Raw genomic sequence first — 20,894 nt, forward strand, 5'->3', positions numbered from 1 at the left:
GAACCTGTGTTTGAGTCCTACCATGGCAAGTTTCAATTCAATAAGGACTCAACCCACTGAGAGAAGAAATTTCCCCACATCTGAATCTTAGATTGATTCCTCTTTATTCTGGTCATTGATTCTCCCATGGGAGAATCAATCTCTCAGCATTTACCCTGTCAAGCCCCTTAAGAATCCTATATGTTTCAATGAGAGCATCTCTTATTAATCCAATGAACAGAGTCCCAACCTGTTTAGCCTTTACTTATAAGACAATCCATCTATTTCAGGATCACCCTTGTGAACCTTCTCTGAACTGTCTCCAATGCAATGCAATTTCTCCTTAAATAAGGGACAGAACCAGGATGCTGCCTGGATTGGAAGGCATGTCTTATGAAGAAAGATTGAGGGAGCTAAGGCTTTTCTCACTGGAGCGAAAGAAGGGTGAGAGGTGACTTGATAAAGTCACAGAGTCAAAGAGATGTACAGCATGGAAACAGTCTCTTCGGTCCAACCCATCCATGCTGACCAGATATCCCAACCCAATCTAGTCCCACATGCCAGCACCGCAGTCCATATCCCTCCAAACCCTTCCTATTCCTAAACCCATCCAAATGCCTCTTAAATGTTGTAATTGTACCAACCTCTACCACTTCCTCTGGCAGCTCATTCCATACACGTACCACACTCTGCGTGAAAAAGTTGCCCCTTAGCTCTCTTTTATATCTTTCCCCTCTCACCCTAAAACTATGCCCTCTAGTTCTGGACTCCCCGACCCCAGGGAAAAGATTTTGTCTATTTATCCTATCCGTGCCCCTCATGATTTTGTAACCCTCTACAAGGTCACCCTTCAACCTCCGTTCCAGGGAAAACAGCCCCAGCCTGTTCAGCCTCTCCCTATAGCTCAAATCCTCCAACCCTGGCAACATCCTTATAAATCTTTTCTGAGCCCTTTCAAGTTTCACAACATGTTTCTGGTAGGGAGGAGACCAGAATTGCACGCAATATTCCAACAGTGGCCTAACGAATGTCCTGTACAGCTGCAACATGACGTCTCAACTCCTGTACTCAATACTCTGACCAATAAAAGAAAGCATCCCAAACGCCGCCTTCACTATCCTATCTACCTACGACTCCACTTTCAAGACGTGTACAAGATTATAACAGGCATAGATAGAGTGAATAATCAGACTTTTTCCAAGGGCAGAAATGACTAAGACAAGAGGGCATACTTTTAAGGGAGATATCAGAGGTCAGTTCCTCACAGAGTAGGTGCGTGGAATGCACTGCCCGCGGTGATAGGAGAGTCAGATACATTTAGGGACATTTAAGTGACTCTTGGATAGGCACATGGATGATAGTAAAATGAAGGGGATGTAGGTTAGTTTGATCAGAGAGTAGAATAAAAGGTTGGTACAACATTGAGGGCTGAAGGGCCTGTAACGTGCTGTACTGTTCTATGTTCTAAAATTAGTCGAACTGAAACTAGGATGGAGTCATACCATCCAGATGTCATCTCCCCTTGTACAGTTGCAATAAGGCTTCCCTACCCTTATACTCCCAGTCCCTTGAAATAGCTATCTGAAGATACAAGAAATGTTTGAACACCAGAGTTTATTTGATAGCACTGAGGCAATGCAGGAGTGAGAGCATTGGTGGCTAGGTGCAGCTGGGTGCCATCAGCAACAGGTATAATTTTTTTTTGAATTACACAATCAAGTAGCAGCCTAAAGTTGAGGAAGAAGAATAGACCAAAGGCAGAGATTCGTCAAGGTATCATTGGAAAGGTGGAAAGAGAAGTTTATGCTGTTGATGATCCATTTGCAAATGACTAGATCAGAGTGGAGCTAACAAGGTCAGACTTGATAAACTGCAGCCAACCATGACAATGGCTATAAAGAGATTTGAGAGTGGAGAGGGTTCATGTCATAGGTAATATGGATTAGACCTGATTAAAGAAATTCAAACAAGGTTGTAGGGAAAATGGGCACAGATTTGAGAGCTGACAACATAATGAAGAAATTTTGAGAAGAGAGGGAGGTTGGAATGGGTGGTTATTTGCAAGTATAGTACAGAGCGAATAGGAATTGGACTTCAGGGAACAAGCTCCCTCTGAGTCTCACCCCTCAAATCCACCATCTACTGCGATTTCAATTGATTTACTCAAACTTTTCCCTGCTGCAAATGCAACAAATGACAAATCTGCAAAGAACTACACAATTACATTCTACACAAATACAGTTCAAAGTGAACCCAGCGCAGTTAATATCCTGGATTGGGGAGCAAAATAATTGACTGGGTACCTCAAATCAAATCAAGAAGATGTGTTACCTCTTAATTATTTTACTAGTGCACTGTGAATTTGCTGAAAAGCCAGGCATAATGGTATGTTTCTTTTTATTCATTCATGAGGCATGAGTGTTAATAGCTAGGCCAGCATTTATTGCCTGTCCATAATTGTTAAGAGTCAAACACATTGCTGTGGGTCTGGTGTCACATGTAGGCCAAATCAGGTAAGGATGGTTGTTTTCTTCCCTAAACTGCCATCCTTACCTGGTCTGTGGAGAATTTAATTAATTGTATGGTTTAATTCTGCCTTTTCCTACAATTTTTCATGAGCACCAGAGGTGAATCAATGATCACACAAAACTACTTCTTCCTTTCCTTTCAGTTGCATACTGCTTTTCTTTGATGTAGTGAGTGAACCAACTACAATAATGACTGAGTTACAGGCTGTAACTGAACCAGAAAGTTTGGGTATAATGATAACAGTACTTTGTGAATGCCCTTTGAGCGAGAGCTGTGTTACAGCCTTGAAATGGCTACCTCAGATAATTTATAATGTGTTTGGATATCTCTTGTTAATCAGTAAATCCATCACTTGCTGATTTTCTCTCAATCTAGGATTAGATCTTGCATTATTGGTGCAGGAAACTTGAAATACATATAGATTCTTGCCTATCTTGTGCACCGCACGTCCCCAGCTTGGCTTACCTAAATCTCCTCTGCAAATTTGTTTAATCAGGAATTTTGCCACATCCAGCTCAATTAATGCTCCATACCTAAGTTCCAATCATTCTTTGACCTTTTTAAACTATCACTCAGTCACATTGTTCTCTTTTCAACTGGTCATGCCTTGTCTTTCCTTATTCTCCCCCCCAACCAATATGGATGTCATTTTATGTTCAACTACACAGTCATTTAAACAATGAGTTTCCTGCTGTTTGTGTCCAATCTTTTCATAATTTTAATTAAAATTACATTTCCCTTAATTTTCTTTTCTTAAAGCAGCAGTCCCAATATTTCAAGTCATAGAGTTATTCAACACAGAAACAAACCCTTTGGTCCAACTCATCCATGAGGAGAAAGTGAGGTCTGCAGATGCTGGAGATCAGAGCTGAAAATGTGTTGCTGGAAAAGCGCAGCAGGTCAGGCAGCATCCAGGGAACAGGAGAATCGACGTTTCAGGCATAAGCCCTTCATTCCTGAAGAAGGGCTTATGCCCGAAACGTCGATTCTCCTGTTTCCTGGATGCTGCCTGACCTGCGCTTATCCAGCAACACATTTTCAGCTCCAGCTCATCCATGCCGACCAGATATCCTAAATTGATCTAGTCCCATTTGTCAGCATTGGGTCGATGTCCCTCCAAACCCTTCCTATTCATGTACCCATCCAGATGCCATTAAATGTTCTAATTGTACCGTCTCCACCACTTCCTCTGGTAGTTTGTTCCATCCATGCACCACCTTGCACGTGAAAAAGTTTCCCATTTGGTCTGTTCTAAATCTTGCCCCTCGCATTTTAAATCTGTTTTGGACTCCCCCCTCCCACCCCACCCTGAGAAAAAGATCTTGGCTATTCACTCTATTGATGCCCCTCATGATCTTATAAAACTCTATAAGGTCACCTTTCAGCCTCTGACACTCAAGGGAAAAAATCCCCAGCCTATTCATTTTCTCTCTATAGCTCAAACTCTCCAATCCCAGCAACATTCTGGTAAATCTTTCAAGAGGATTCCCTCAGATTACAACACGATCTTGATCAGATGGGTCAATGGGCTGAGGAATGGCAGATGGAATTTAATTTAGATAAATGCGAGGTGCTGCATTTTGGGAAAGCAAATCTTCGCAGCACTTATACACTTAATGGTAAGATCCTAGGGAGTGTTGCTGAACAGAGAAACCTTGGAGTCGCAGGTAGATAGGATAGTGAAGAAGGTGTTTGGTATGCTTTCCTTTATTGGTCAGAGTATTGCATACAAGAGTTGGGAGGTCATGTTGCGGCTGTACAGGACATTTGTACAGGCAACTTTTGGAATATTGCATGTAATTCTGGTTTCTTTCCTATGGGAAGGATGTTGTGAAACTTGAAAGGGTTCAGAAAAGATTTACAAGGATGTTGCCAGGGTTGGAGGATTTGACCTATAGGGAGAGGTTGAATAGGCTCGAGTGTTGAAAGCTGAGGGGTTACCTTATAGAGATTTACAGAATCATGAGGGGCATGGATGTGATAAATAGACAAAGTCTTTTTTCCTGCAGTGGGCAAGTCCAAAACTAGAGGGCATAGGTTTAGGGTGAGAGAGGAAAGATATAAAAGGGACCTGAGGGGCAACATTTTCACGCAGAGAGTGGTGCGTGTATGGAATGAGCTGCCAGAGAAAGTGGTGGAGGCTCGTACAATTGCAACATTTGAAAGGCATCTGAATGGGTATATGAATAGGAAAGGTTTGGAGCGATATGGGCTGGGTGTTGGCATGTGGGACGAGATTGGGTTGGGATATCTGGTCAGCATGGATGAATTGGACTGAAGGGTCTGTTTCCGTGCTGTTTAATCTCTAAATTTAACAACGTCTTTCTTCTAGCAGTGTTCTAAAAGTATGCTACCCAATGTCCTGTACAGCTGCAATATAACATCCCAACTCCTATACTCAATGCACCAACCAGTGAAGGCATGCATGCCAAACGCCATCTTCACTATCCTTTCTACCGGTGACTCCACTTTCAAGGAACTATACGTCTGCACCCCTTCGTCTCTTTGTTTGGCCCGACCATTAACTGTACAAATCCGGCCCTGATTTGTCTTACTAAAATGCAACACTTATAGTTACTAAACTAAATTCCATCTGCCAGTCATTGGCCCATCTGATCAAGTTCCCATTGTACTCTGATGTGACCTTCTTCACTGTCCACTACACCACCAATTTTTAGAATGTTTTAATTAATATACCTGGCAGCAACTCAGTAAATCCCTATTGCTTCGATTTGCTTCTTATAGTGTGAAGTTTGTTTTCAGTCTCCCATGCTCATCAACCTCTATAGCTTAACACCTATTTCCACATAATTTAGTTGTTTGGAAGTACAAAATTACACATTTTTGTCGATATATTTTGTCTTGTACTAATTGGGACAATTGCAAGAATACCAATGGACAAGAGGACTGCACTTTCTACTGTATGAGAATTGGGATGCTATCTGGAAGATCCTGGGCGGCATTAGGTGTTCACAGAAATAATTGAGGGTTGTGAGGCTACAGTGAGGAAATAATTGCTGTTATTCTCTACAACAGATTGACAGTCGATGCCTTTCCCAACAGAATTGACATCAAGCAAAGTTGCATGCTTGTGCCCACCCTTTCTCCATCTTCCAAGCTACCATCCCACGTAGTGTCCAAATTGAATGCAGGTTTCATGGAAAGCTTTTCAACCTCCGCAGGTTGAATAGAAAGAACAAATATTGCACATGACTGTAAGTGACTTCTGATATGTGGATGTCTGTGGATGTTATCCTGTCACTCCGCTGAAGACATGTTTGAAGACACCCATTGAGTCGATGTATTGAGTATTTGAAATGCTGATAAGATATTGGTTCTTCTCCAACCAAACCCAAGATGGAGTTATACCATTAGAAAATCCTGCGTGTTACTTGGATGGACAAGTATAAGCGTGTTTCAGGAAGTGCAGGCGGACTACCTAAGTGGTGTATTTTCTTGTTTTATCAAACATCGGATGAGGGCATTGCTGGTTCGGCAAGCTTTTATGTCCCATCTCTAGTTGCCCAGAGTTAAGAGTCAACCACATTGCTGTGGGTCTGGAGTCACATATAGGCAAGGCCAGGTAAGGATGGCAGTTTCCTTCCCTGAAGGGCATTAGTGAACCAGATGGGTATTCCTGACAATTGACAATGGTTTTATGGTCATCATCAGACGAATAAATTCAAATTCCACCATCAGCCTGGCTCTCTGGATTAACAGTCCAATGATAATACCACTCTGCCATCAACGCCCATTAATGGCAGTTAGATGGCAATTGCACTGGGCAGACTACTATATTAGAACATTGACCACGTTCCTTGTGCTTCCCCTATTCCCAGCTGATGAATAACTAATGATCACAGAAAGGTTTCTGAAATTCCTTGAGACATTGCTTGAAAATAGTTTGATTTTGACCTTAGCAGCTGGGATGAGTGCTCTAGACCAGTGGTTCCTAAACTTTTTAGTATCATGGCACTCTTCAAAGAGACCAACAGTTCCATGTCTCACTTTATATTCATGCTCATACCAAATGTTTGGTTCTACGCATTCGCAAGCATTGTGCATAACCAAGCAGTTTTCCCTTCTCCTACACGTGTGGTATGACTTTCGGCAGATACTGACTTGCAAAAATAGACATCAAGACTCCGAAGGAGATCAGAAATGTGGAGCTGGCCTCAATGCTCGCGTGCTGCCTGAAAATTCCATGCATGTTTCTGTCCTTGCAATGGCACACTGATTGAAAACAACTACGCTGTACTGTGAAAGCTGAGGAACCCTGTTTTATCAAGTTGAAACTGGCCTTGAAGCCAGGCAGTGGTGAAGACAAAAGACACAGAAAAAAGAAGAAACCTTAAGGCGTGCAACCCATCGTTAACCTGACTAGTAGATTGACTAATTAACAGTTGACTGCTGCTAATCAACTAGGAGAGAGTGAGAGCTGCATTTGCTTGAGATCAGAGTCTAAAAGTGTGGCGCTGGAAAAACACAGCCGGTTAGGCAACATCTGAGAAGCAGGGGAGTTGATGTTTCAAACATAAGTTCTTCATCGTGAATGTGGGAGGGGGGAAGGAAAGGTAGCTAGGAATGCAATAGGTAGATGAAGGTGGGGGGTGATGGTGATAGGTCAGAGTGGAGCTTGGAGCGGTTAAATAGGAATGAAGATGGTAGGACAATTCAAGAGGCCGGTGCCAAGTTGGAGGGTTGGTTCTGGGATAAGGTGGGGGGAGGGGAGATGAAGAACCTGGTGAAATGAACATTGATGTCGTGTGGTTGGACAGTCCCCCAAAGCGGAAAATTAGGCATTTTTCCTTCAGGCATTGGGTGGCTAGGATTTGGCGGTGCAAAGCAGAACATCTCAGAGAACATCTCTGGGGTACACGCACCAATCAACTCCACCGCCCTGTGGCCGAACACTTCAGCTCCCCCTCGCACTCCGCCAAGGACATGCAAGTCCTGGGACCCTCCAACCACATGGCACCAGCATTGATTTCACCGGTTTCCTCCTCTGTCCCCTCACCTTATCCCAGATCTAACCCTCCAACTCGGCACCACCCTCATGAACATCCTCCTTGTCCATCTGCCTTCCCACCTATCACCTCCAATCCCACTATAACAATCACCACCCACTTTCATCTATCTATCGCATTCCTAGTGACCTTCCCCACCCCAGCCTCACCCTTCCATTTGTCTCTCAGCCCCCTTGCCTATATCACTCTCGCGCTCGCGGTCACTCTCTCGTGCGCACTCGCTCTCTGTCTCTGCCTCTCACGCGCGCGCCCGCTCTCTGCCTCTCACGCGTGCGCCGCTCTCTGCCTCCCTCGCGCGCGCGCCCGCTCTCTGCCTCCCTCGCGCGCGCGCGCCCGCTCTCTGCCTCCCTCGCGCGCGCCCGCTCTCTGCCTCCCTCGCGCGCGCCCGCTCTCTGCCTCCCTCGCGCGCGCCCGCTCTCTGCCTCCCTCGCGCGCGCCCGCTCTCTGCCTCCCTCGCGCGCGCCCGCTCTCTGCCTCCCTCGCGCGCGCCCGCTCTCTGCCTCCCTCGCGCGCGCCCGCTCTCTGCCTCCCTCGCGCGCGCCCGCTCTCTGCCTCCCTCGCGCGCGCCCGCTCTCTGCCTCCCTCGCGCGCGCCCGCTCTCTGCCTCCCTCGCGCGCGCCCGCTCTCTGCCTCCCTCGCGCGCGCCCGCTCTCTGCCTCCCTCGCGCGCGCCCGCTCTCTGCCTCCCTCGCGCGCGCCCGCTCTCTGCCTCCCTCGCGCGCGCCCGCTCTCTGCCTCCCTCGCGCGCGCCCGCTCTCTGCCTCCCTCGCGCGCGCCCGCTCTCTGCCTCCCTCGCGCGCGCCCGCTCTCTGCCTCCCTCGCGCGCGCCCGCTCTCTGCCTCCCTCGCGCGCGCCCGCTCTCTGCCTCCCTCGCGCGCGCCCGCTCTCTGCCTCCCTCGCGCGCGCCCGCTCTCTGCCTCCCTCGCGCGCGCCCGCTCTCTGCCTCCCTCGCGCGCGCCCGCTCTCTGCCTCCCTCGCGCGCGCCCGCTCTCTGCCTCCCTCGCGCGCGCCCGCTCTCTGCCTCCCTCGCGCGCGCCCGCTCTCTGCCTCCCTCGCGCGCGCCCGCTCTCTGCCTCCCTCGCGCGCGCCCGCTCTCTGCCTCCCTCGCGCGCGCCCGCTCTCTGCCTCCCTCGCGCGCGCCCGCTCTCTGCCTCCCTCGCGCGCGCCCGCTCTCTGCCTCCCTCGCGCGCGCCCGCTCTCTGCCTCCCTCGCGCGCGCCCGCTCTCTGCCTCCCTCGCGCGCGCCCGCTCTCTGCCTCCCTCGCGCGCGCCCGCTCTCTGCCTCCCTCGCGCGCGCCCGCTCTCTGCCTCCCTCGCGCGCGCCCGCTCTCTGCCTCCCTCGCGCGCGCCCGCTCTCTGCCTCCCTCGCGCGCGCCCGCTCTCTGCCTCCCTCGCGCGCGCCCGCTCTCTGCCTCCCTCGCGCGCGCCCGCTCTCTGCCTCCCTCGCGCGCGCCCGCTCTCTGCCTCCCTCGCGCGCGCCCGCTCTCTGCCTCCCTCGCGCGCGCCCGCTCTCTGCCTCCCTCGCGCGCGCCCGCTCTCTGCCTCCCTCGCGCGCGCCCGCTCTCTGCCTCCCTCGCGCGCGCCCGCTCTCTGCCTCCCTCGCGCGCGCCCGCTCTCTGCCTCCCTCGCGCGCGCCCGCTCTCTGCCTCCCTCGCGCGCGCCCGCTCTCTGCCTCCCTCGCGCGCGCCCGCTCTCTGCCTCCCTCGCGCGCGCCCGCTCTCTGCCTCCCTCGCGCGCGCCCGCTCTCTGCCTCCCTCGCGCGCGCCCGCTCTCTGCCTCCCTCGCGCGCGCCCGCTCTCTGCCTCCCTCGCGCGCGCCCGCTCTCTGCCTCCCTCGCGCGCGCCGCTCTCTGCCTCCCGCGCGCGCCCGCTCTCTGCCTCCCGCGCGCGCGCCCGCTCTCTGCCTCCCGCGCGCGCGCCCGCTCTCTGCCTCCCGCGCGCGCGCCCGCTCTCTGCCTCCCGCGCGCGCCCGCTCTCTGCCTCCCGCGCGCGCGCCCGCTCTCTGCCTCCCGCGCGCGCGCCCGCTCTCTGCCTCCCGCGCGCGCCCGCCCGCTCTCTGCCTCCGCGCGCGCGCGCCCGCTCTCTGCCTCCCGCGCGCGCGCCCGCTCTCTGCCTCCCGCGCGCGCGCGCCCGCTCTCTGCCTCCCGCGCGCGCGCGCCCGCTCTCTGCCTCCCGCGCGCGCGCGCCCGCTCTCTGCCTCCCGCGCGCGCGCGCCCGCTCTCTGCCTCCCGCGCGCGCGCGCCCGCTCTCTGCCTCCCGCGCGCGCGCGCCCGCTCCCTGCCTCCCGCGCGCGCGCCCGCTCCCTGCCTCCCGCGCGCGCGCGCCCGCTCCCTGCCTCCCGCGCGCGCGCGCCCGCTCCCTGCCTCCCGCGCTGCGCAGCGCCCGCTCATCCCTGCCTCCCGCGCGCGCGCGCGCCCGCTCCCTGCCTCCCGCGCGCGCGCGCCCGCTCCCTGCCTCCCGCGCGCGCGCGCGCCCGCTCCCTGCCTCCCGCGCGCGCGCGCCCGCTCCCTGCCTCCCGCGCGCGCGCGCGCCCGCTCCCTGCCTCCCGCGCGCGCGCGCCCGCTCCCTGCCTCCCGCGCGCGCGCGCCCGCTCCCTGCCTCCCGCGCGCGCGCGCCCGCTCCCTGCCTCCCGCGCGCGCGCGCCCGCTCCCTGCCTCCCGCGCGCGCGCGCCCGCTCCCTGCCTCCCGCGCGCGCGCGCCCGCTCCCTGCCTCCCGCGCGCGCGCCCGCTCCCTGCCTCCCGCGCGCGCGCCCGCTCCCTGCCTCCCGCGCGCGCGCCCGCTCCCTGCCTCCCGCGCGCGCGCCCCGCTCCCTGCCTCCCGCGCGCGCGCGCCCGCTCCCTGCCTCCCGCGCGCGCGCGCCCGCTCCCTGCCTCCCGCGCGCGCGCGCCCGCTCCCTGCCTCCCGCGCGCGCGCGCCCGCTCCCTGCCTCCCGCGCGCGCGCGCCCGCTCCCTGCCTCCCGCGCGCGCGCGCCCGCTCCCTGCCTCCCGCGCGCGCCCGCTCCCTGCCTCCCGCGCGCGCCCGCTCCCTGCCTCCCGCGCGCGCCCGCTCCCTGCCTCCCGCGCGCGCCCGCTCCCTGCCTCCCGCGCGCGCCCGCTCCCTGCCTCCCGCGCGCCCGCTCCCTGCCTCCCGCGCGCCCGCTCCCTGCCTCCCGCGCGCCCGCTCCCTGCCTCCCGCGCGCCCGCTCCCTGCCTCCCGCGCGCCCGCTCCCTGCCTCCCGCGCGCGCGCTCCCTGCCTCCCGCGCGCGCGCTCCCTGCCTCCCGCGCGCGCGCTCCCTGCCTCCCTCGCGCGCCCGCTCCCTGCCTCCCTCGCGCGCCCGCTCCCTGCCTCCCTCGCGCGCCCGCTCCCTGCCTCCCTCGCGCGCCCGCTCCCTGCCTCCCTCGCGCGCCCGCTCCCTGCCTCCCTCGCGCGCCCGCTCCCTGCCTCCCGCGCGCGCCCGCTCCCTGCCTCCCGCGCGCGCCCGCTCCCTGCCTCCCGCGCGCGCCCGCTCCCTGCCTCCCGCGCGCGCCCGCTCCCTGCCTCCCGCGCGCGCCCGCTCCCTGCCTCCCGCGCGCGCCCGCTCCCTGCCTCCCGCGCGCGCCCGCTCTCTGCCTCCCGCGCGCGCCCGCTCTCTGCCTCCCGCGCGCGCCCGCTCTCTGCCTCCCGCGCGCGCCCGCTCTCTGCCTCCCGCGCGCGCCCGCTCTCTGCCTCCCGCGCGCGCCCGCTCTCTGCCTCCCGCGCGCGCCCGCTCTCTGCCTCCCGCGCGCGCCCGCTCTCTGCCTCCCGCGCGCGCCCGCTCTCTGCCTCCCGCGCGCGCCCGCTCTCTGCCTCCCGCGCGCGCGCCCGCTCTCTGCCTCCCGCGCGCGCGCCCGCTCTCTGCCTCTCGCGCGCGCCCGCTCTCTGCCTCGCGCGCGCCCGCTCTCTGCCTCGCGCGCGCCCGCTCTCTGCCTCCCGCGCGCGCCCGCTCTCTGCCTCTCGCGCGCGCCCGCTCTCTGCCTCGCGCGCGCCCGCTCTCTGCCTCGCGCGCGCCCGCTCTCTGCCTCGCGCGCGCCCGCTCTCTGCCTCGCGCGCGCCCGCTCTCTGCCTCGCGCGCGCCCGCTCTCTGCCTCGCGCGCGCCCGCTCTCTGCCTCGCGCGCGCCCGCTCTCTGCCTCGCGCGTGCCCGCTCTCTGCCTCGCGCGCGCCCGCTCTCTGCCTCGCGCGCGCCCGCTCTCTGCCTCGCGCGCGCCCGCTCTCTGCCTCGCGCGCGCCCGCTCTCTGCCTCGCGCGCGCCCGCTCTCTCCCTCGCGCGCGCCCGCTCTCTCCCTCGCGCGCGCCCGCTCTCTCTCTCCCTCCCTCGCGCGCGCCCGCTCTCTCTCTCCCTCGCGCGCGCCCGCTCTCTCCCTCGCGCGCGCCCGCTCTCTCCCTCGCGCGCGCCCGCTCTCTCTCTCCCTCCCTCGCGCGCGCCCGCTCTCTCCCTCGCGCGCGCCCGCTCTCTCTCTCCCTCCCTCGCGCGCGCCCGCTCTCTGCCTCCCTCGCGCGCGCCCGCTCTCTGCCTCCCTCGCGCGCGCCCGCTCTCTGCCTCCCTCGCGCGCGCCCGCTCTCTGCCTCCCTCGCGCGCGCCCGCTCTCTGCCTCCCTCGCGCGCGCCCGCTCTCTGCCTCCCTCGCGCGCGCCCGCTCTCTGCCTCCCTCGCGCGCGCCCGCTCTCTGCCTCCCTCGCGCGCGCCCGCTCTCTGCCTCCCTCGCGCGCGCCCGCTCTCTGCCTCCCCTCGGCCGCCCGCTCTCTGCCCCCCCTTCTGCCTGCCCCCCCCCCCCCCCCCGCCTGCCCCCCCCCCCCCCTCTGCCTGCCTCCTCGCCCCCCCCCCCTCTGCCTGCCTCCCCCCCCCGCCCCCCTCTCGCGCACGCGCTGGCTCTCTCCTGATGAAGAGCTAATGCTCGAAATGTCAACTCTCCTGCTCCTCGGGTGCTGCCTAATCGACTGTGCTTTTCCAGCGCCACACATTTAGATAGTTGACTGCTGATATCTGATGCAGGGTCTGTCTTTATTCCTCTATATCTTTTTACTTTTCTCTTCTCTCCATTTCCACCTTTTCATAGGCTGTAAGCAATTGGAGAGAATTCTATCAATTTCCTTCATCTTTTTTTTTTCTCTTGCTCTTTGTCCTTGCCCTGGGAATCCATGGCAAACATTGATCTCTCTCCGAGGGATCACCTGAGAAAGAAGTAGATCCAAATGAGAATGGTGAGAGATTGGTAGGGAGTTTGAAGGCACTGGCCTTCCTTTGATATTGTTGTATTTATCCACCTTGGTGGTAGAAGTCACAGAAGAGTTGGTTGCTGTTGAAAGAATCTAATGCTGCTTGTTACTCTCTTTGATGGAAGAATGAATGTTGAATCCAAGGTTGCAAATCATGCACATTGTTTCTGCCTGGTTGGTACTAACTACTGTGCACCTAGCCAGGCAAGTATTTTACTCACATGAATGCAGCCCTACAGATGGTACAGAGGTTCCATTCATCATAGTCTCTTGCCCGCTTTTGTTTCCACTGTACTGGTGTATTGATCATGTTCAACTTCAGTCCAGTTAAGAAACCTTTTAAGATGATGATGCTGTTAAAAGTGATGACTGGAATTTCTCTTATTTGAGATGGCCATAATCTGGCAGTTATACAGCATGAATGTTACCTGCTGGCTTTTCAATTATCTTTTCTGTGATGCACTTCGTACATTTTGTAATAATAAAAGCACTGTAAGAGTGTAAGTTATGTATCTGTGGTCACCTACTGCTGAATGCTAGCACCATGCCATCATACCACTGCTCTCTATCAACGTTTAGATAAGTGCCATGGCATTGGGTTGAATTAGCAATTTAGAATTCGAATGAATTTCAAATTAAAGTAGAGCGCTATAAATAGGCAATAACATCTGTAAAGAGAAAAGGCAGATTATCAGGCTGATTAAGATGAAAGGACATTTTAAACTGAATTTAATGATTCAACCTATACCTGAGGATCAAGTAACACCGCTGAAAAATGTGTTGCTGGAAAAGCGCAGCAGGTCAGGCAGCATCCAAGGAGCAGGAGAATGGACGTTTCGGGCAGAAGCCTTCTTCAGGATCAAGTAACGCCGTATGGTTATGAATAAATATGCAAGGTTGTGGCCAAGATCTGCCACCTCGCTGGTTTCCACTTACAAAATACTGCATCTACTGGTGTTGCTTGCTAGATTGCAGAACTATTTCAATATTTGCACATCGGAGCAGGAACTCTAACAAAACTCAAAATGTATGAAACTTGCCCTCACCAGTCCACTGTATGAGTTGGGATTCAAACTGAAATGACCTGCCTACTTCCCCTCGCAAGCACTATATATATCATTGTCATCATGTGCCAGGACATGGTGCTTAATAGTGCCCTCAAGTGTGACAATATACCTGAAACTGAGGTCACAATCAAAAGCATCTGCATACTTTGGTGTGGCCATGCACCTGTGCCTGATTATAAAACTTTGAGCTCTAAGGTGAGCTGTACTTTGAAGTAGTGGGCAACTGAAATACTTTAAATATGCTCTAAAGGCCACTTTGAAATTTTGCTATTTTAGCCCCAACCCCCAAGAATGCACAGCTACTGAGAGTCTACAATGCAAGATTTATGTTGAGTGAGACTAAAAGGTTGTAGGATCTGACTCTGAAGCGGCTGACATGTGGGCACACTTGCTTATATGTTTCACCTGACTGTCAGTGTGATTTGTGCAGTTTGATTTGATTTGATTTATCGTAGTCACATATACCAATTACAGTGAAAAGCTTTGTCGTACAAGCAATACAGGCAGATCTTAGCAAAAGAGAACATACAGATCGTAGAATGCTTATGCAGAGCGAGGCATACTGCACAGGAGACACGCAAAGCAAGATCAACATTATTTGAAGTTAGAGTCCATTCATCAGTCTAATAACGGCAGAGAAGAAGCTGTTCTTGAACCTGTTAGTGCATTTGTTTAAGCTTTTGTATCGTCTGCCTGACGGAAGAGATTGTAGGAGAGTATTACTGAGGTAGATTGGTTGGTTGATTTATTGTCACGTGTACTGAAGTACAGTGAAAAGCTTTGTTTATGAACAGTAAAGGCAGATCATAGGATGTTAAAAAAAAAAATTTAGAGGCATACAGGTTACATTGCACAGAATGTAAGCAAGATCATCATTATTTGAGGCAAGGGAGTCCATTCATCAGTCTAACGGCTGGGGAGAAGCTGTTCCTGAAGCTGCTGGTACATGTGTTCAAGCTTCTGAGTCTTCTGCCTGATGGAAGATCATTTCCAGGGTTTGCTGGATCTTTGATGATGTTGGCAGCCTTTCCATGGCAATGAGAAGTGTAAGTGGAGTTTATGAATGGGAGGTTGGCTTCCGTGTTGGTTTGGGCTGTACTCACAACCTTCTGTACTTCCTTACAATCCTGGGCAGAGCGGTTGCTGTACTTGGTACCTAAGGGGCAACATTTTCACACAGACGTAGGTGCATGTATGGAATGAGCTGTCAGAGGAGGTGGTAGAGGCTGGTACAATTACAACATTTAAAAGGCATCTGGATGGGTACATGAATAGAAAGGATTTAGAGGGATATGGGCCAAATGCTGGTAAATGGAACGAGGTTAATTTAGGATACCTGGTCAGCATGAATGAGTTGGACCGAAGGGTCTGTTTCTGTGCTGTACAGCTCAATGTCTCTTTTTGTATATGTGCTTCCAATATTGGGCTCAATTCTTTTCAGTCTACTCTTAATAATGGTTACTAATCCATTTATTCAACAGAAACGCTATCAGCTTGCTTATCTAAGCCTTTCATTATTTCTCTAAAAAAACCCCAATTTTAAAATATTAATGTGGGATTTTCACTCGCTTCTGTGTAGTACTTGCCTAATGTAGTAACAAATTATGATTTGATGTATCTATGTAACTTGATTTTGCAAATTGTTTTTCTATTCCAGTTGAGTGATATCACTAGCCACCAGTCCCCTCAAACAATCTATTCTGCATACTCATTTCCTGACCTCTGCCTTGCTCTCCCCTTCCTTTTTGATGATTTCATGTTATCCAAAAGAGTTTCCTGTGCTCCTTTGTGCAATTAATTTGCAACTTTATAAACAATTTTGAAATACCAGGAGCTATGGTCTCCAGCTCTTTGTAGAAGAAATCAAATTTTCAGCGATTAGAAAGAAATGACCTGGTGAGTGGAGATTATACACAGTAAGAGTTAAAGAAACATGAGAAACAAAGCTGAAAAGGGAAATCCATATTGATTCCAGGACTGCAATTAGCTTGGGCTGTGAGCCAATTCGTAGTTGGCCACAATAGTTTTCAGACACGCACTTGAACCATGAGCCTCCATATGGAGCTAAGCTTCAATTTAAATGAAGAACCTATCCATACTGTATGACTGTCTGTCTTTCAATTGATGTGGCACCCAGGCTGTTCAAATTGTTTAAAATAGACATTACAGTTTATACCAAGGACATGGAAAATTATACAAAATTTGAGTCGATGAGCAATAGGAACACAGGATTTTACATTAAATTGTATAATGTACAGTGTGGGCAATGGAACTTGTGTTTAATGAGATAATGTTGATGACTAGTAGGATAATTGATACTATGTAAACTTCCATTGACTTTTCCTGATTATTGGCATTTGACATTTGGAGAAATGAGAATGTTTGATTTTGTTTTGCCTGGACCACTGCATTGCTGGACGGTGTAACATCAACATAACTACAATCAACTTCACTGCTTTGTTAACCAGGGATTGCTTCTAATTCAGGTTTTAGCTTGGACTCTCAGATTTATTGATTTATCTCTTGATGCTCTTTCAGTGCTGTAATAATAGTTGAACTTGTAACGGTTTTTCTGACTTAATTCTCCAATTACTCTTCTTCACCGTATAGTATTTCTACTAACACAGCAAGCAAAGAAAATTGATAGGTTTTAAAGATAACATTCATAGAATTTTTGAATAGCAAAATATTAGAAATTTACCCAATTTATGAAGTACATTCTGTATTTTTGTTACCCTGAACGTTGTAATATAGGAATCTGAAGAGGTATTTGGCTTGTTTGCTTTAGAAAAAAGAATTGATGTTTTCTTATACCAGGTAGTCATCCAAGTTATAGATCGTGTGCAAGGTCAGACTGTGAAATCCCATAATTTGACTCTTAGAAATCCATGTAGAAGGGCTTATGCCCGAAACGTCGATTCTCCTGTTCCTTGGATGCTGCCTGACCTGCTGCGCTTTTCCAGCAACACATTTTCAGCTCTTAGAAATCCAGTCAAGTTTTTTTCGCAATTATTATTAATGTTAAATTTACTTTTATAGAGTTCTACAGCATGCAAACAGACCCTTTTGGTGTAACTTGTTCATGCCGACCAGTTTCTCAAACTCCATTTACCACTTCCTCTGGCAGTTCTTTCCACACCTGATCCACCTCTGTGTGAAAATGTTGCCCCTCAGGCCCCTCTTATATTTTTCCCCTTTCACCTTAAAAATATGCCCCCTAGTTTTGAACTCACTCGTCCTAAGGAAAAGACTTGCTATTCACCTTATCTATGTCCCCTCAGGATCTTATAAATCTCTATAAGGTCACCCCTCAGCCTTACTCGTTTATTTCAAGCCTACCTTTGTGGGTAACAATCTCATTAATTGATGTGACTTTATAAGGTGTAGTGGACAGATATTATTTTGTGTTTGTGTTATGCAGGTTGGGAATGAAATTTTCTTAATTGTGAAAGATTCTGGATAATCACTTTGTAGGGGAAAACTAAAATGTCAGTTAGGGAAATTAGAAAACAATAAATCCAGTATCAAAGGACAACGAACAGGTTCTCTATCATCCATCATTTTCCAACAGTAATATGTAAGGAAACTTTGATGATTTTCAGTGAAGAAGCATGCTAATAGAGAATCACACTGTGCTTGCTTTAGTAAAATAGAACCTTTTTTTTTGCATGTGGTCATTATTAATATTTATGTAATTAAATCCTGCTGAATGTGAGCAGAACATATTGGACTCCAAAATTGGACTTCAATAGTCAATAATTGGTGTTGCTTTTAAAGATGGATTGATGTTTTTGTAAGGATGCTAAATGTGACTTATGTGTTCTGTGTCTTTTGTTGTTTGTTTTTCACAATTGATGTTGTCAATTTTGCTTGGTTTTCTCTACATTTTGCTTTGTTTCCAGTTATGTGCCTCTTTTACCCCTGTCACTCTTCTGTCAATTTCTAAGCCTTTGTCTTCTGCCTTTGTTTACCTTGTTCATTATGAAAATATGCTTGCTTCCATATTTATAATCTGTATTGTTTAGACACATTCTACTCTGCTTATGTTTTTCTAACAGCCTTTAAAAATGTAATTCTGCAGCAGTAATTAGCATTTGCCAGAATTTTAGTTAAACTAGCTGTGAGCTTATTGATGGTTTATCTGTGCTGTATACTCTAGTTTTGCAGATGCTTTGCAGATGCAGTGTTATTTCTTGAATTGCTCTCTGAGTGTAATTGAATTGCAGTGCATTCTAGCCCTGAGTATTTGAGATGGCTCACCCACATATCTGGCTTTTATTCCGTTCTTTAAATTTTGGACAAATAGAGAATGAAAGGGAGGTTAAGTTTAAGAATTGTTTATTATTGTTTATTAAGTTTTGTTTATTATGAATCTCAGTCATTATGGCATGAGGGCCATCACAGCTGGCCTCAGTGTATTTTTGGGTTCTGGTGGTGTGTTACAGTTCATTCAGGGAATCTAAGTTGTTCTTCCATCACATAGTTAACTAGGAATCTCTCCCAGGAGAAAGTGAGGACTGCAGATGCTAGAGAGTCAGACTCTAAAGGTGTGGCACTGGAAAAGCACAGCAGGTTGGGCAGTATGCAAGAAGCAGGAGCATCACCGTTGAATCTCTCCTGTTTGCATCACGAAAGCACCTTCTTTGGCCATCAAGTTATGCAATAGGATTTGAACCGAAATTCTGGGTTAGAGGCAGGGTCACAAACCCGGGCCTCAAGAGCTGTCTTGGACTGGGGCCTTGGAGGGCAAAATATAATGGGCACAATTTTAAAGTGGGTTTAAGAATAGAGAACTTTACAGTTTGAAGCTGATGTGCCGAGTGGAGATGATAGTTAAAGGTGTGGAATCCTTAGCTTTATAAAAAAAAAGAGTGAAGAGTATAAAAGCAAATCATACTGAACCTTAATGGAACTTGAATAGTTCAACCTCAACTGCAGTATTGTGTCAACATCTTGCCCAGTCCTAAGATTGCTATCTGAAAATGCCCCCATCCCCTTATCTGTCTTCTATTAGTTAGCCATGCTAACAGATATTTTTAACTTAACCTATTCAGATGTGATATGACACCCCCTTGGAGGCTGCACCCGTATCCATGCTAAGATATTAACCCCAATACCATGTGCTCTTATGAAGTATTCCTTATGGGTAAAAACAATGACTGCTTATCCCATTTGAACATGGTTTGAGTCTTCCTTTATCTATCGTATGTGTTACCTCCTGAACAAAATAGTAATTATTTTACCAGACATTAATTCCCTTCATGGCATCATGCTGACTCTGATTATAATATGTATTTCTAAATGCTCTGTCATTGTATTTTTTAAACATATTAACATGTTCTGAGAGATAGATATTAAGCTAACTGGCTTATAGTTACTTATTTTCTATCTCCCTTCCTTTTTCAATAAGGATGTTAAAATTAGCAGTTTTCCAAACCTCTGGGACGTTCCAAGGATTATTGGAAGATTGCTATTGATGCATCCACTATCTCTAGCTACTTCCTTTAATATCCTAGAATACAAAAAAATCAGATCCACCCATTTCCTTTGTGTATGCCCTGTAAATAAATTTTTAGTAGGCTCAGTTGTGGTTGCAACTTCTGCTCTAATCGGCATTGGTTTAATTGTAGCAATCTTGCTTCTGAGATAGTTGGCTATGTGTTCAAGTCCCATATAAGCCTGAGAATCAGCCTTTTAGATGAGACTTAGAATTGGAACAAAGCAAATGATAAATGGACCAACTGGAAGAAAACCAGTGGAATTCACTGGTGTCCCAGTCAACATTTATGCTTCAGTCAACATTGCTTTATAACGTAATACAATTAACTAGGCTCATTATGTCCAAATTGGCAATTCAATAGTAAATGCATAGCAGAAGAACATTTCATTTGAACCACCTTTTGAGACAATGAAAGGTTAAGTGAAAGAAGATTTATTATTTCAGTATGTACGATGATTACTGAAACAATGCCTCTTCAAGTTCTACCCGTGCATTACCCACTGAAAATTTATCATGCTTGCTTATATCTACTAAACAGTTTGGTTTTCTTCTGTCAACCATGCTTTGTATCTAGTTGCCTGCTGAGTCAACTATCATCCTTATTTTGTCTGTAATAAGCCGACTTTGGTGCCTCATTGCTAGATCATCCAAATATGTGCATATTCAATTACCTGTTTTATTCTTGCCCTAAGTCCATTACTGTTTCTGCATCTGTTTGTTCAGTGTATAATTTCAAATCTCATGGTTTGTCTTCCATCTCCACAGTATCTTTTGCAGAATCTTCTGTCTCTTTCAAACAACTAAGTCATTGCAATCAACAAAATTCTAGAACACCCAAAGGAGGAAGGTTTTATCTTGTATCAAAGGAAACAGATTGATGCTGGTTATGTGCTGTGACATTTAGTTCCTCTCTTTACCTTTAGTTCAAAATCTTTGGCAGAGGTTCTAGTATTTGAGGCTTATGTACATCCCAGATTTTTGTGCAGCATTTAATATCTAGGCTATAGGCATTTTAACAGGCTGTGTAAGAAATTCCAGAGGGCATTCAGCTGGTTAGTGCTAGTACTCTCATTTAGGTCTGATGCAGAGTTTTGCTGTTGTGGTTTGAAAGTTGCATAATGAAAATTAACCACTTTCTTGCGCAATTATGTGGAAATACTGCCAGTCACTGTGTGGAAATGGTAAGAATCAGAAGAGTGGAAGATATTAGCAGAGGTGAAGAACATAATGTTTCTGTGAATATTCTGCATGGAACTAGATCAGATATTTCGCCAATATTTTCAAGACTGGATTTGACTACCTGGAAATGCTCTGCTGGTCTTGGTAAAATTGTTACGAGTAAGATGATGCCTTTAATTTGATCTGGTTGGTGAGAGATATTGTATTTGTGCTCTGAAATATTTCACAGCTACTAAATTGCTTTTGGAGTCCAGTTCTGTTGTTATATCTGAAATAGCCAACTGAACTCAATCAGTGGCAAATGAGAAAATAGCATATTTCTATAGTATTTCTTAAAACCTCAAAGAGGGTGTCCAAAGGCACTTTAAGGGTCCTTTTGTGGCACACTGGTAGTGTCCCTA

General features: G+C 50.1%; 1 protein-coding gene across 7 annotated transcripts in view; it reads left to right on the forward strand.

The window, feature by feature from the left end:
* LOC122562805 (paxillin-like) overlaps positions 1–20,894 on the forward strand; it is a 166,092-nt gene that overhangs the window by 75,455 nt on the left and 69,743 nt on the right. The window contains exon 1 of one of the 7 annotated variants that reach the window (XM_043716039.2): positions 20,531–20,652. The exons of the other annotated variants lie outside the window; for them this stretch is intronic. The gene's annotated coding sequence lies outside the window, so the exon portion shown is untranslated. Of the gene's footprint in view, positions 1–20,530; positions 20,653–20,894 lie in introns of those variants that run through there. 7 annotated transcript variants of the gene reach the window in all.

This window comes from Chiloscyllium plagiosum, unplaced genomic scaffold (assembly GCF_037043375.1).
Source record: "Chiloscyllium plagiosum isolate Xiang-an unplaced genomic scaffold, Cpla_swu_hap1 HiC_scaffold_24, whole genome shotgun sequence".
NCBI lineage: Eukaryota > Metazoa > Chordata > Chondrichthyes > Orectolobiformes > Hemiscylliidae > Chiloscyllium > Chiloscyllium plagiosum.